The sequence below is a fragment of the Oncorhynchus keta genome, chromosome 27 (assembly GCF_023373465.1).
Source record: "Oncorhynchus keta strain PuntledgeMale-10-30-2019 chromosome 27, Oket_V2, whole genome shotgun sequence".
NCBI classification, from domain to species: domain Eukaryota; kingdom Metazoa; phylum Chordata; class Actinopteri; order Salmoniformes; family Salmonidae; genus Oncorhynchus; species Oncorhynchus keta.
Window position 1 is genome coordinate 29,503,876 of NC_068447.1, and position 14,454 is coordinate 29,518,329.

Consider the following 14,454-nt stretch of genomic DNA (forward strand, 5'->3'; position numbering starts at 1 on the left):
TAAGTACTGCAGTGTATCTCCTCCTCATGGACTGCAGCAGATTTGCCATTTTTTTCTGTGAGATGTTACCCCACTCTTCCACCAAGACATTTCTGTGGGGAATGGCCCTAGCCCTCACCCTCGGATCCAACAGGTCCCAGATGTGCTCAATGGGATTGAGATCGGTGCTCTTCGCTGGCCATGGCAGAACACTGATATTCCGGTCTTGCAGAAAATCACGCACAGAACCAGCAGTATGGCTGGTGACATTGTCATGCTGGAGGGCCATGTCAGGATGAGCCTGCAGGAAGAGTACCACATGAGGGAGGAGGTCTTCCCTGTAATGCACAGCGTTGAGATTGCCTGCAATGATAACAAGCTCAGTCCGATGATGCTGGGACACACCGCCCCAGACCATGACGGACCGTCCACCTCCAAATCAATCCCTCTCCATAGTACAGGCCTCTGTGTAGCGCTCATTCCTTTGACAATAAATGCAAATCCGACCGTCGCCCCTGGTGAGACAAAACCGCGACACGTCAGTGAAGATAACTTTTTGCCAGTCCTGTCGGGTCCAGCGACGGTTGGTTTGTGCCCATAGGCGACGTTGTTGCCGGTGATGTCTGGTGAGGACCTGCCTTACAACAGGCCTACAAACCCTCAGTCCAGCCTCTCTCAGCCTATTGCGGACAGTCTGAGCACTGATGAAGGGATTGTGCGTTCCTGGTGTAACTCGGACAGTTGTTGCCATCCTGTATTTGTCCCGTAGGTCTGATGTTCGGATGTACAGATCCTGTGCAGGCTTTGTTACACGACGTCTGCCACTGCGAGGACGACTAGCTGTCCATCTTGTCTCCCTGTAGCGCTGTCTTAGGCATCTCACAGTATGGACATTTATTGCCCTGGCCTCATCTGCAGTCCTCATGCCTCCTTGCAGCATGCCTAACCACATTCACGCAGATGAGCAGGGACCCTGGGCATCTTTCTTTTGGTGTTTTTCAGAGTCAGTAGAAAGGCCTCTTTAGTGTCCTAAGCTTTCATAACTGACCTTAATTGCCTACCGTCTGTAAGCTGTTAGTGTCTTAATGACCGTTCCACAGGTGCATGTTCATTAATTGTTTATGGTTCATTGAACAAGCATGGGAACAGTGTTTAAACCCTTTACAAGATTTTACGAATTATCTTTGAAAGACAGGGTACTGAAAAAAAAAATGTTTTTGCTGAGTTTATAATAATACAATGGGGTGTTCACAGGGTAACCTTAACAAATGAAATATTGAGCAATAAAACCTTTTATTACGGTATTTTCTCATCTATACACCATAGACTAAGTATCAACATTCGTAAGAAGGACAATGATATCAGCAAATGTGAATATATACTTTTACTAGTAAATGTTACATACACTCCACTTGAACCTATGTATTTTAGAGGGTGACTTCTTTGTGATGACAAATGGAGATTTGTAGTGTGTCCTCTGATTTTCAGAAGTATAGCTACTGTAGTCTTTCAATCATCTGAGGCAAAACATTTAGGAATTTACTGATTTTATCTTAGTCTTTGATCAATACAATGTATCATAATTTCCCTACTTGTTTCAAGCTGTGTGTGTCCATGCATGCATGTAATTGTGTCCCTCTTTCTCTTGTGTGTTTCTGTACACACGCCACCAGTTACTAGGCAATTGACTTTTCTTTAGTATTGAACACTTCCTGTAAATAACATAACATTTAAATAATTGTAGTTGTATAACCAGAACAAAAGAAAATCCCATGTAAGCTCTAACTTGTCAATTATAGAGTGGGGACATATATCATTTATAAAACAAATCATTTATTAGTGAGCTGTACAAATTTACTGTATAATAAAGATACAATCTATGTGTTGTGTCTAGTGGTTGGGGGTTTAGATTTTTAGCTTTCTGTTTTTTACATAAAAATGTGCCAAGACTGCTATATTCAGTTTTTCCCCTTTTTATGAGGTATTGTATAGCTGGATATTTGGCTCAATAAAAACAAGCTGCACCCAGGGAACCATGTTCATGGTTGTGTCTTTTCTGTTCAACACATTTAAACAGAGTTGAAAGTTATCCAAATAATATCATATAAAACTGTATTTTTGCTGTACAATTTTGACATATTTTTATCAAATTGTATTGGTTACACACATGGTTAGCAGATGTTAATGCGAGTGTAGAGAAATGCTTGTGCTTCTAGTTTCGACCATGCGGTAATATCTAACAAGTAATCTAACAATTTCACAACAACTACCTTTTACACACAAGTGTAAAGGAATTAATAAGAATATATACTGTGCCATACAGCAGGTCAGCCACCAGGGGGAGACTCGTCGAGGCCTGGTGACAGACGGAGTATACATCACGAGGCGATGGCTCCATCTGCTGGACGTGCCAGGTCTCGACGGGCTCTGCGGGCAGGACTATTTGGGGCTGATTGGGAGTTGGTGAGTAAATCAAGGGTTGATTGCTCACCAGCTGTACAAGTCCCATAAAGCTGCCAGAAGGGCAGCACACAGGAGGAGACTGGGGGAAGAAGGACTCCCGTATAGTTGGGGATGGTTACAGAGGTAACAGGAGTGAGTTCACAGGAAACAGCAAGACCCAGAAGACGGTATCCCGGAGAGGGTCTCATGAACTATTATTTTTAATAAACACCTTTGAAACTGAGCTAATCTTACTCTGTCCGTGTCTGATCTGTGTAAACGTTTTGACCCAACCCCCTGGTCTGCCACAGTACATATAAATATATGGATGAGCGATGGCCGAACAGCATAGGCAAGATACAGTATATACATATGAGGAGTAATATAGGGTATGTAAACATTATATAAAGTGGCATTGTTTAAAGTGACTAGTGATATGTTTATTACATCAAATTTGTAATAATTAAAGTGGCTAGAGATTTGAGTCAGTATGTTGGCAGCAGCCACTCAATGTTAGTGATGGCTCTTTACAGTTTTTTCCAACTGCTTACACACAATCTTTTCATGTCACACGATTTTTGAAACCTCTCACTCAAAGTGCAAAACTACACATCAAATATCCAAAACCATAAGCTATTTCTCAGCCTTTGACTTAGTTGTCAATTGCATAAAACACTTTTTTCAAAACACTACACACAATTCTTTACCTAAAACACATATCTAACAGGAAGTGACTTGCTTTCCTTTTTCCAAACCCAACCAATCAAAATGCTACAATTATTCACCAGGTCACACACTCCTCACATGTGCAAACACTAACAGCTTAACTGATCACTTACCATTCACTGCTTTACTGTAGTATAGGCCAAAGGTCAGATTACCTGTTTTGAATAATGGACAGAGAGCAAGAGGAGTAGGAGGAAGAGGAAGAAGATGACGAAGGCAAAGAAGAGAAGGAAGGAAAGCCATCTATGATGAGATTAGGGCAACACTTGTTGATCATGTGATCAACCACAGTTTGACCATGAGAGAGGCTGGACTGAGAGTCCAGCCCAACTTGAGTCGATTTACAGTGGCGTCCATAATTCGAACCTTCAGAAATGAGAACAGGTATGCAACTATATAATGACTATTTTAGCATTACAGTAATGTACTGTAAAATATGTATGACTGCATAGTATTGCATAAACATTTGTAACTCTAAGCCATCCATTTACTGCACTGCATTGAATGAATGAGGTTGGTTATCATGCTGTACTACATTTTTTTGTACATTGTTTACAGTTCCTATGCTGAACACATACTGTGTTTGAATTCTGTACAGAGTGGAAAGGCAAAGACATCATCGAGGACGAGGACGCTTGTTTATAGATGTACAAGAAACTGTAATTATAAATATGGTTTTGGCCAACAATGCAATTAGTATTCGAGAGATAAGAGAGCATATCTTGAATAATGACACCATATTTAACAACATCAATGCTGTAAGCCTGTCGACCATACAACGCATCCTCCAACGGCACCGAGTGACGATGAAACAACTTTACAAGGTGCCATTTGACAGAAACTCTGACAGAGTCAAGAATATGCAACATAAATTTGTAGAGGTACGTATGCAACAGTACTTCAGACATACCATATTTACTCATCTGTATATCCTTTTGTCTGTTACAGAGAGTATTGGAGCTGGATGCCCATGTAAATGTAAATTAATTTATGTGGATGAGGTTGGCTTCAACCTCATCAAAACCAGGCGCCGCTGAAATAATGTAATAGGACAGAGGACAATTAGCAATGTCCCTGGACAGCGTGGGGATAATATAACTATGTGTGCTGCCATCACTCAAAACGGGGTCCTCCATTATAATGTCACACTGGGTCCGTACAACACCGGCCATATGCTCACTTTTCTGGATGCAATTTACACAATGCTTGTCCCTGATCCAGATCAGGAGCCTGCTAGATTTGTCGTTTTATGGGACAATGTTAGTTTTCACCGGGCTGTTCTGGTCCAAAACTGGTTTGCCACCCATCCACAATTTGTAGTTTTGTACCTACCCCCATATTCACCTTTTCTAAATCCCATAGAGGAATTCTTCTCAGCCTGGTGCTGGAAAGTGTATGATCGTCAACCCTATGCCCGGATGCCGCTTCTCCAGGCAATGGAGGACGCATGTGGGGACATAGAGGTTGCCTCTGTCCAAGGTTGGATACGCCATGCTAGGAGATACTTCCCTCCATGTTTGGCAAGAGAAAACGTATCTTGTTATGTGGAAGAAGTATTGTGGCCAGACCCAGGCCGGAGAAGAGATGAAGCATAACTTAGCACTGGTAACTGCCCCCCCCCCATACCAATTCCTAGACTACCCCCCCGGGACCCCACACAAACAATTGTGTTCTTTACTGTATTATAAAGAATATACTTTTGGTTTACATATGTTTATGGTTTTGTTGTATGCTACAGTATACAGCAGTAATGTTTGGCCTAATAAATATATTTTGTTTCTACATTGCATTGGTGTTTACAGTGTACTTGTTACCCCTCTCAGTAGATGACTTTCACTGTAGAACATTGTATTGAAATGTAGATATAGGCCTATGAAATACCAAAGAGCATTAGATTTAGAACAACAGTGTTTACATGATATATCCAAAAATGTACTATTATGAAAGCAGTTTGACCGGTTTGCCATTTAATGCAAATGCTTCATTATGAACATGTGTTTATGGTATTTTGAATGCAGTGGTACATTTTGAAGGAGATGTGAGGCATTTTACATTTTGTGTGTGCAGTTTTGGGAATTGTGTGTAGAGTTTTGAAGAAAACGAGACAGTTTTGAAAACATGTGTAAGCAGTTGGAAAAAACTGTAACAGTCTGATGGCCTTGAGATAGATGCTGCTTTTCAGTCTCTCGGTCCCAGCTTTGATGCACCTGTACTGACCCTGCCTTCTGGTGTAGGTGTTCTGGAAGGCAGGTAGTTTGCCCCAGGTGATGCGTTGTGCAGACCTCACTACCCTCTGGAGAGCCTTACGGTTATGGGTGGTGCAGTTGTCATACCAGGCGGTGATACAGCCCGACAGGATGCTCTCGATTGTGCATCTGTAAAGGTTTGTGAGTGTTTTTTGTGACAAGCCGAATTCCTTCAGCCTCCTGAGGTTGAAGAGGCGCTGTTGCGCCTTCTTCCCCACGCTGTCTGTGTGGGTGGACCATTTCAGTTTGTCCATGATGTGTATGCCGAGGAACGTAAAGTCCACGATCATCTCCTTTGTTTTGTGGACGTTGAGTGTGAGGTTATTTTCCTGACACCACACTCCGAGGGCCGTCACCTCCTCCCTGTAGGCCGTCTCGTCTTTGTTGGTAATCAAGCCTACTACTGTAGTGTCGTTTGCAAACTTGATGATTGAGTTGGAGGCGTGTATGGCCACTCAGTCATGGGTACCACCTGGGGGCGTCCCGTCAGAAAGTCCAGGACCCACTTGCACAGTGCGGGGTCGAGACCCAGGGTCTCGAGCTTAATGACGAGTTTGGAGGGTACTATGGTGTTAAATGCTGAGCTGTAGTCAATGAACAGCATTCTTACATAGGTATTCCTCTTGTCCAGATGGGTTAGGGCAGTGGGATTGTGATTGCGTCATCTGTGGACCTATTGGAGTGGGTCTAGGGTGTCAGGTAGGGTGGAGGTGATATGATCTTTGACTAGTCTCTCAAAGCACTTCATGATGACGGAAGTGAGTGCTACGATAGTCGTTTAGCTCAGTTACCTTAGCTTTCTTGGGAACAGGAACAATGGTGGCCCTCTTGAAGCATGTGGGAACAGCAGACTGGGATAGGGATTGATTGAATATGTCCGTAAACACACCAGCCAGCTGGTCCCGCTTAATTAATTAGGGTCGATTTCAAGTTTTCATAACAATCGGAAATCTGTATTTTTGGGTGACAATTTGCCAATTTTTTAAAATGTTTTATACCTTTATTTAACTAGGCAAGTCAGTTAAGAACACAATCTTATTTTCAATGATGGCCTAGGAACGGTGGGTTAACTGCCTTGTACAGGGGCAGAATGACAGATTTTCACCTTGTCAGCTCGGGGGATTCAATCTTGCAACCTTACAGTTAACTAGTCCAATGCAATAACGACCTGCCTCTCTCTCGTTGCACTCCACAAGGAGACTGACTGCCTGTTATGCAAATGCAGTAAGCCAAGGTAAGTTGCTAGCTAGCATTAAACTTATCTTATAAAAAAAATATCAATCATAATCACTAGTTAACTACACATGGTTAATGGTATTACTAGATATTATCTAGCGTGTCCTGCGTTGCATATAATCTGACTGACCATACAAGTATCTAAGTATCTGACTGAGCGGTGGTAGGCAGAAGCAGGCACGTAAACATTCATTCAAACAGCACTTTCGTGCATTTTGCCAGCAGCTCTTCGTTGTGCGTCAAGCATTGCGCTGTTTATGACTTCAAGCCTATCAACTCCCGAGATGAGGCTGGTGTAACCGAAGTGAAATGGCTGGCTAGTTAGCGTGCGCTAATAGGTTTCACACGTCACTCGCTCTGAGCCTGTGGTTGTTCCCCTTGCTCTGCATGGGTAACGCTGCTTCGATGGTGGCTGTTGTTGTGTTGCTGGTTCGAGCCCAGGGAGGAGCGAGGAGAGGGACGGAAGCTATACTGTTACACTGGCAATACTAAAGTGCCTATAAAAACATCCAATAGTCAAAGGTTAATGAAATACAAATGGTATAGAGGGACATAGTCCTATAATTCCTATAATAACTACAACCTAAAACTTCTTACCTGGGAATATTGAAGACTCAAGTTAAAAGGAACCACCAGCTTTCATATGTTCTCATGTTCTGAGCAAGGAACTGAAATGTTACCTTTCTTACATAGCACATATTGCACTTTTACTTTCTTCTCCAACACTTTTTGTTTTTACATTATTTAAACCAAATTGAACATGTTTCATTATTTACTTGAGGCTGAATTGATTTTATTGATGTATTATATTAAGTTAAAATAAGTGTTCATTCAGTATTGTTGTAATTGTCATTATTACAAATAATTACAAAATAAATCAAAATCGGCCGAATAATCGGTATCAGCTTTTTTGGTCCTCCGATAATCGGTATCTGCGTTGAAAAATCATAATCGGTTGACCTCTACTCTATACTGATGCTTAGCCTTGCGGAGGGAATAGCTACACTGTTTGTATTCAGTCATGTTTCCGGTCACCTTGCCCTGATTAAAAGCAGTGGTTCGAGCTTTCAGTTTTGCCCGAATGCTGCCATCAATCCACGGTTTCTGGTTTGGGAAGGTTTTAATGGTCGCGGTGGGTACAAGATCATCGATGCACTTGCTACTAAACTTGCTCACTGAATCAGTGTATACATCAATGTTGTTGTTCGACGCTATCCGGAACATATCCCAGTCCAGGTGATCGAAGCAATCTTGACGCGTGGAATCAGATTGGTCTGACCAGCATTGAACAGACCTGAGCATGGGTGTATCCTGTTTTAGTTTCTGTCGAGGGGGGATATACACGACTGTGATTATAATCGAAGAAAATTCTCTTGGTAGATAATGCGGTCTGCATTTGTTTGTAAGAAATTCTAGGTCAGGTGAACAAAAGGACTTAAGTTCCTGTATGTTGTTATGATCACACCACGACTTGTTAATCATAAGGTATACACCCCTGCCCTTCTTCTTACCAGAGAGATGTTTGTTTCTGTCGGCGCGATCAGTGAAGAAACCAGGTGGCTGTACCGACTCTGATAACGTATCCCAAGTGAGCCATGTTTCCGTGAAACAGAGAATGTTACAATCTCTGAAAGGCAACCCATGTTCGGATTTTGCCTTCCTTGTTGTCAAGAGACTGGACATTGGCGAGTAGTATAGTCGGGAGCGGTGGGCGATGTGCCCGTCTATGGAGCCTGACCAGAAAACCGCTCTGTCTGCCCCTTCTGCGGCGCCTTTGTTTTGGGTCGCCTGCTGGGATCCAATCCATTGTCCTCGGTGGTGGACCGAACAGAGGATCTGCTTCGGGAAAGTCATATTCCTGGTCATAATTTTGGTAAATTGACATTGCTCTTATATCCAATAGTTCCTCCCGGCTGTATGTAAAAAGACTTAAGATTTCCTGGGGTAGCAGTGTAAGAAATAATACATGAAAAAAAATACTGCATAGTTTCCTAAGAACGCTAAGCATAGATTAAGGACGATCCAACTTGTAGTGACCTGGTATACTTATTTTAAGTATTATGTTTATAAATAGATCGCAGTATCACCGCAATATGGAATTTGCTTTCCGCTATATCTAGCCCTTAAAATGTCTGCCATATAACTGTGCTCAAGAGAAGCCTCAGGTAGCTTACGCCAGGTGCATTCATGTAATGTTATTTTTAAGTTACAATTAAATACTAAAAGGTACTTACGTGTCCGAAGTCATCGATCTAAGAAGTATCCTAAGATACTAATATACACTACATTGATACTAATATACTCTACAAAAGTATGTGGGCACCCCTTCAAATTAGTGGATTCGGCTATTTCCACCTTCCAACAAAACAGTTCATCACATTTCTGCCCTGCTCGAGCTGCCCCGGTCAACTGTAAGTGCTGTTATTGTGACGTGGAAACGTCTAGGAGCAACAAGGGCTCAGCCGCCAAGTAGTAGGCCACACAAGATCAAGAAGAGCGTAGTGCGTAAAAATCATCTGTCCTCCGATGCTCATCGGATATGGCAGGGCTTGCAAACTATTACAGACAACAAAGGGAAGCACAGCCGCGAGCTGCACAGTGACATGAGCCTATCAAAACGAGCTAAATTACTTCTATGCTCGCTTCGAGGCAAGCAACACTGAAGCATGCATGAGAGCATCAGATGCTCAGGACGACTGTGTGATCACCTCTCCATAGCCAATGTGAGTACGGCCTTGAAACTGGTAAACATTCACAAGGCCGCAGGGCCAGACAGATTACAGGTGTCTTCACTGACATTTTCAACCTGTCCCTGACTGAGTCTGCAATACCAACATGTTTCAAGCAGACCACCATAGTCCCTGTGCTCAAGAACACTAAGGTAACCTGTCTAAATGACTACCGACCGATAGCACTCACGTCTATAGCCAGGAAGTGCTTTGAAAGGCTGGTCATGACTCACATCAACATCATTATCCCAGAAACTCTAGACGCACTCCAATTTGCATAACGCCCCAACAGATCCACAGATGATGCAATCTCTATTGCACTCCACACCGCCCTTTCCCACCTAGACAAAAGGAACACCTACGTGAGAATGCTATTCATTGACTACATGCTTTCCACCTGGCTACTCCTACCCCGGTCAACAGCACTGCACCCCCAACAGCAACTCGCCCAAGCCTTCCCCATTTCTCCTTCTCCCAAATCCATTCAGCTGATGTTCTGAAAGAGCTGAAAAATCTGGACCCCTACAAATCAGCCGGGCTAGACAATCTGGACCCTTTCTTTCTAAAATTATCTGCCGAAATTGTTGCCACCCCTATTACTAGCCTGTTCAACCTCTCTTTCGTGTTGTCTGAGATTCCCAAAGATTGGAAAGCAGCTGCGGTCACCCCCTCTTCAAAGGGGGACACTCTTGACCCAAACTGCTACAGACCTATATCTATCCTACCATGCCTTTCTAAGGTCTTGAAAGCCAAGTCAACAAACAGATTACCGACCATTTCGAATCTCACCATACCTTCTCTGCTATGCAATCTGGTTTCAGAGCTGGTCATGGGTGCACCTCAGCCACGCTCAAGGTCCTAAACGATATCTTAACCGCCATCGATAAGAAACATTACTGTGCAGCCGTGTTCATTGATCTGGCCAAGGCTTTCGACTCTGTCAACCACCACATCCTCATCGGCAGACTCGACAGCCTTGGTTTCTCAAATGATTGCCTCGCCTGGTTCACCAACTACTTCTCTGATAGAGTTCAGTGTGTCAAATCGGAGGGTCTGCTGTCCGGACCTCTGGCAGTCTCTATGGGGGTGCCACAGGGTTCAATTCTTGGACCGACTCTCTTCTCTGTATACATCAATGAGGTCGCTCTTGCTGCTGGTGAGTCCCTGATCCACCTCTACGCAGACGACACCATTCTGTATACTTCCGGCCCTTCTTTGGACACTGTGTAAACAACCCTCCAGGCAAGCTTCAATGCCATACAACTCTCTTTCCGTGGCCTCCAATTGCTCTTAAATACAAGTAAAACTAAATGCATGCTCTTCAACCGATCGCTACCTGCACCTACCCGCCTGTCCAACATCACTACTCTGGACGGCTCTGACTTAGAATACGTGGACAACTACAAATACTTAGGTGTCTGGTTAGACTGTAAACTCTCCTTCCAGACCCATATCAAACATCTCCAATCCAAAGTTAAATCTAGAATTGGCTTCCTATTTCGCAACAAAGCATCCTTCACTCATGCTGCCAAACATACCCTTGTAAAACTGACCATCCTACCAATCCTCGACTTTGGCGATGTCATTTACAAAATAGCCTCCAATACCCTACTCAACAAATTGGATGCAGTCTATCACAGTGCAATCCGTTTTGTCACCAAAGCCCCATATACTACCCACCACTGCGACCTGTACGCTCTCGTTGGCTGGCCCTCGCTTCATACTCGTCGCCAAACCCACTGGCTCCATGTCATCTACAAGACCCTGCTAGGTAAAGTCCCCCCTTATCTTAGCTCGCTGGTCACCATAGCATCTCCCACCTGTAGCACACGCTCCAGCAGGTATATCTCTCTAGTCACCCCCAAAACCAATTATTTCTTTGGCCGCCTCTCCTTCCAGTTCTCTGCTGCCAATGACTGGAACGAACTACAAAAATCTCTGAAACTGGAAACACTTATCTCCCTCACTAGCTTTAAGCACCAACTGTCAGAGCATCTTACAGATTACTGCACCTGTACATAGCCCACCTATAATTTAGCCCAAACAACTACCTCTTTCCCAACTGTATTTAATTAATTTATTTATTTTGCTCCTTTGCACCCCATTATTTTTATTTCTACTTTGCACATTCTTCCATTGCAAAACTACCATTCCAGTGTTTTACTTGCTATATTGTATTTACTTTGCCACCATGGCCTTTTTGCCTTTACCTCCCTTCTCACCTAATTTGCTCACATTGTATATAGACTTGTTTATACTGTATTATTGACTGTATGTTTGTTTTACTCCATGTGTAACTCTGTGTCGTTGTATCTGTCGAACTGCTTTGCTTTATCTTGGCCAGGTGGCAATTGTAAATGAGAACTTGTTCTCAACTTGCCTACCTGGTTAAATAAAGGTGAAATAAAAATAGTGCCCTCAAAGCTCATCACTAAGCTAAGGACCCTGGGACTAAACTCCTCCCTCTGCAACTGGATCCTAGACTTCCTGACGGGCCGCCCCCAGGTGGTAAGGGTAGGTAACAACACATCTACCACACTGATCCTCAACACGGGGTAAGTGCTCAGTCCCATCCTGCACTCCCTGTTCACTCATGACTGCATGGCCAAGCACGACTCCAACACCATCATTACTTTTGCCAACGACACAACAGTGGTAGGCCTGATCACAGACAACGATGAGACAGCCTATAGGGAGAAGGTCAGAGACCTGGCTGTGTGGTGCCAGGATAACAACCTCTCCCTCAATATGATCAAGACAAAGGAGATGATTGTGGACTACATCACCAACAACTTTCATGGTCCAAACACATCAAGACAGTTGTGAAGAGGGCACGACAAAGCCTATTCCCCCTCAGGAGAAAGAAAAGATTTGTCAAGAGTCCTAAGATCCTAAAAAAGTTCTACAACTGCACCATCAAGAGCATCCTGACTGTTTGCATCACTGACTGGTATGGCAACTGCTCGGCCTCCGACGGCCCAGTACATCACATACTGGGGCACAACTCAGCAGACAGACCTCATCTTATCGTGTGACGCCTCATCTATGGTGTGGGGGTGGTTCTATCACACCAGATGGAGAATGGAGCTTTACATTCACTATTGTGACTGACCATAAGCCTTTGAGTTCTATGTTCCATGAACAAAAGCCAGTACCACAAATAGTATCTCCAAGAGTTCATCGTTGGGCTGTGTGGCTCAGGGCCTACGAGTACAGAATAATCTACAAGCCAGGTAGATACCATGGGAACGCTAATGCTCTGAGTAGACTGCCCGTTCCAGAAATCATCGCTCAGGAAGGAGAAAATTAGCAAGAAAATCGCTATCACAAGTGCATTAATTTATCCTGAAAGGAATGCCTACAGTGACAGAGCCTGAGATAATGCCTTACTACGCTCGCCTCTTGGCCTTGAGTGTTCGAGATGGGTGTGTACGTACTATGGGGTTCAAGAGTAGTTATCCCACCACAAGGGCGGAGTATGCTACTGTAGTTGTTGCTCCGGTCGCATCCAGGTACATCGAGAATGAAAGGCCAAGCAAGGTGACCAAAGATGGACAAGGATGTGGAAAATGAGGTCAGCCTGTGTACAGATTGTCAGAGTAACAGGAAGTCACCCCCCACCGTGCCATTACATCCATGGAAATGGCCAGGAAACCCATGGACATGACTACATGTGGACTACGCTGGATCCTTCCTAGGAAAAATATTCCTTGTGCTGATCAATTCTCATTCAAAGTGGATGAATGTTACCCCATGAGCACATCACCATCACACGCTATGATTGAGAAGTTGAGATAAAGCTTCAGTGTCATGGGATTGCCTCAAATGTTGGTTAGCGACAATGCTACTTGTTTCACAAGCACACAAGTTTCATGAAGCAAAATGGAATTCAGCATGTAACGTCATCATCCCCTTTTCACCCATCTTCAAATGGATTAGCAGAACGTGCGGTTCAGAACTTGAAATCAAATCAAATCAAATATATTTATATAGCCCTTCTTTCATCAGCTGATATTTCAAAGTGCTGTACAGAAACCCACCTGAAACCCCAAACAGCAAGCAATGCAGGTGTAGAAGCATGGTGGCTAGGAAAAACTCCCTAGAATGGCCAGAACCTAGGAAGAAACCTAGAGAGGAAGCAGGCTATGAGGGGTGGCCAGTCCTCTTCTGGCTGTGCCGGTTGGAGATTATAACCGAACATGGCCAAGATGTTCAAATGTTCATAAATGACCAGCATGGTCAAATAATAACAATCACAGTAGTTGTCGAGGGTGCAACAAGTCAGCACCTCAGGAGTAAATGTCAGTTGGCTTTTCATAGCCGATCATTTAGAGTATCCCTACCGCTCCTGCTGTCTCTAGAGAGTTGAAAACAGCAGGTCTGGGACAGGTAGCACGTCCGGTGAACAGGTCAGGGTTCCATAGCCGCAGGCAGAACAGTTGAAATTGGAGCAGCAGCACGGCCAGGTGGACTGGGGACAGCAAGGAGTCATCATGCCAGGTAGTCCTGAGGCATGGTCCTCGGGCTCAGGTCCTCCGAGAGAGAGAAAGAGAGAATAAGAGAGAGCATACTTAGACAGGAACCCAGACAGGAAGGTCACGTCAGTGACTCAACCCACTCAAGTGACGCACCACTCCTAGGGACGGCATGGAAGAGCACCAGTAAGCCAGTGACTCAGCCCCTGTAATACGGTTAGAGGCAGAGAATCCCAGTGGAGAGAGGGGAACCGGCCAGGCAGAGACAGCAAGGGCAGTTCGTTGCTCCAGAGCCTTTCCGTTCACCTTCACACTCCTGGGCCAGACTACACTCAATCATATGACCTACTAAAGAGATGAGTCTTCAGTAAAGACTTAAAGGTTGAGACCGAGTCTGCGTCTCTCACATGGGTAGGCAGACCATTCCATCAAAATTGAGCTCTATAGGAGAAAGCCCTTCCTCCAGCTGTTTGCTTAGAAATTCTAGGGACAATTAGGAGGCCTGCATCTTGTGACCGTAGCATATGTGTAGGTATGTACGGCAGGACCAAATCGGAAAGATAGGTAGGAGCAAGCCCATGCAATGGTTTGTAGGTTAGCAGTAAAACCTTGAAATCCGCC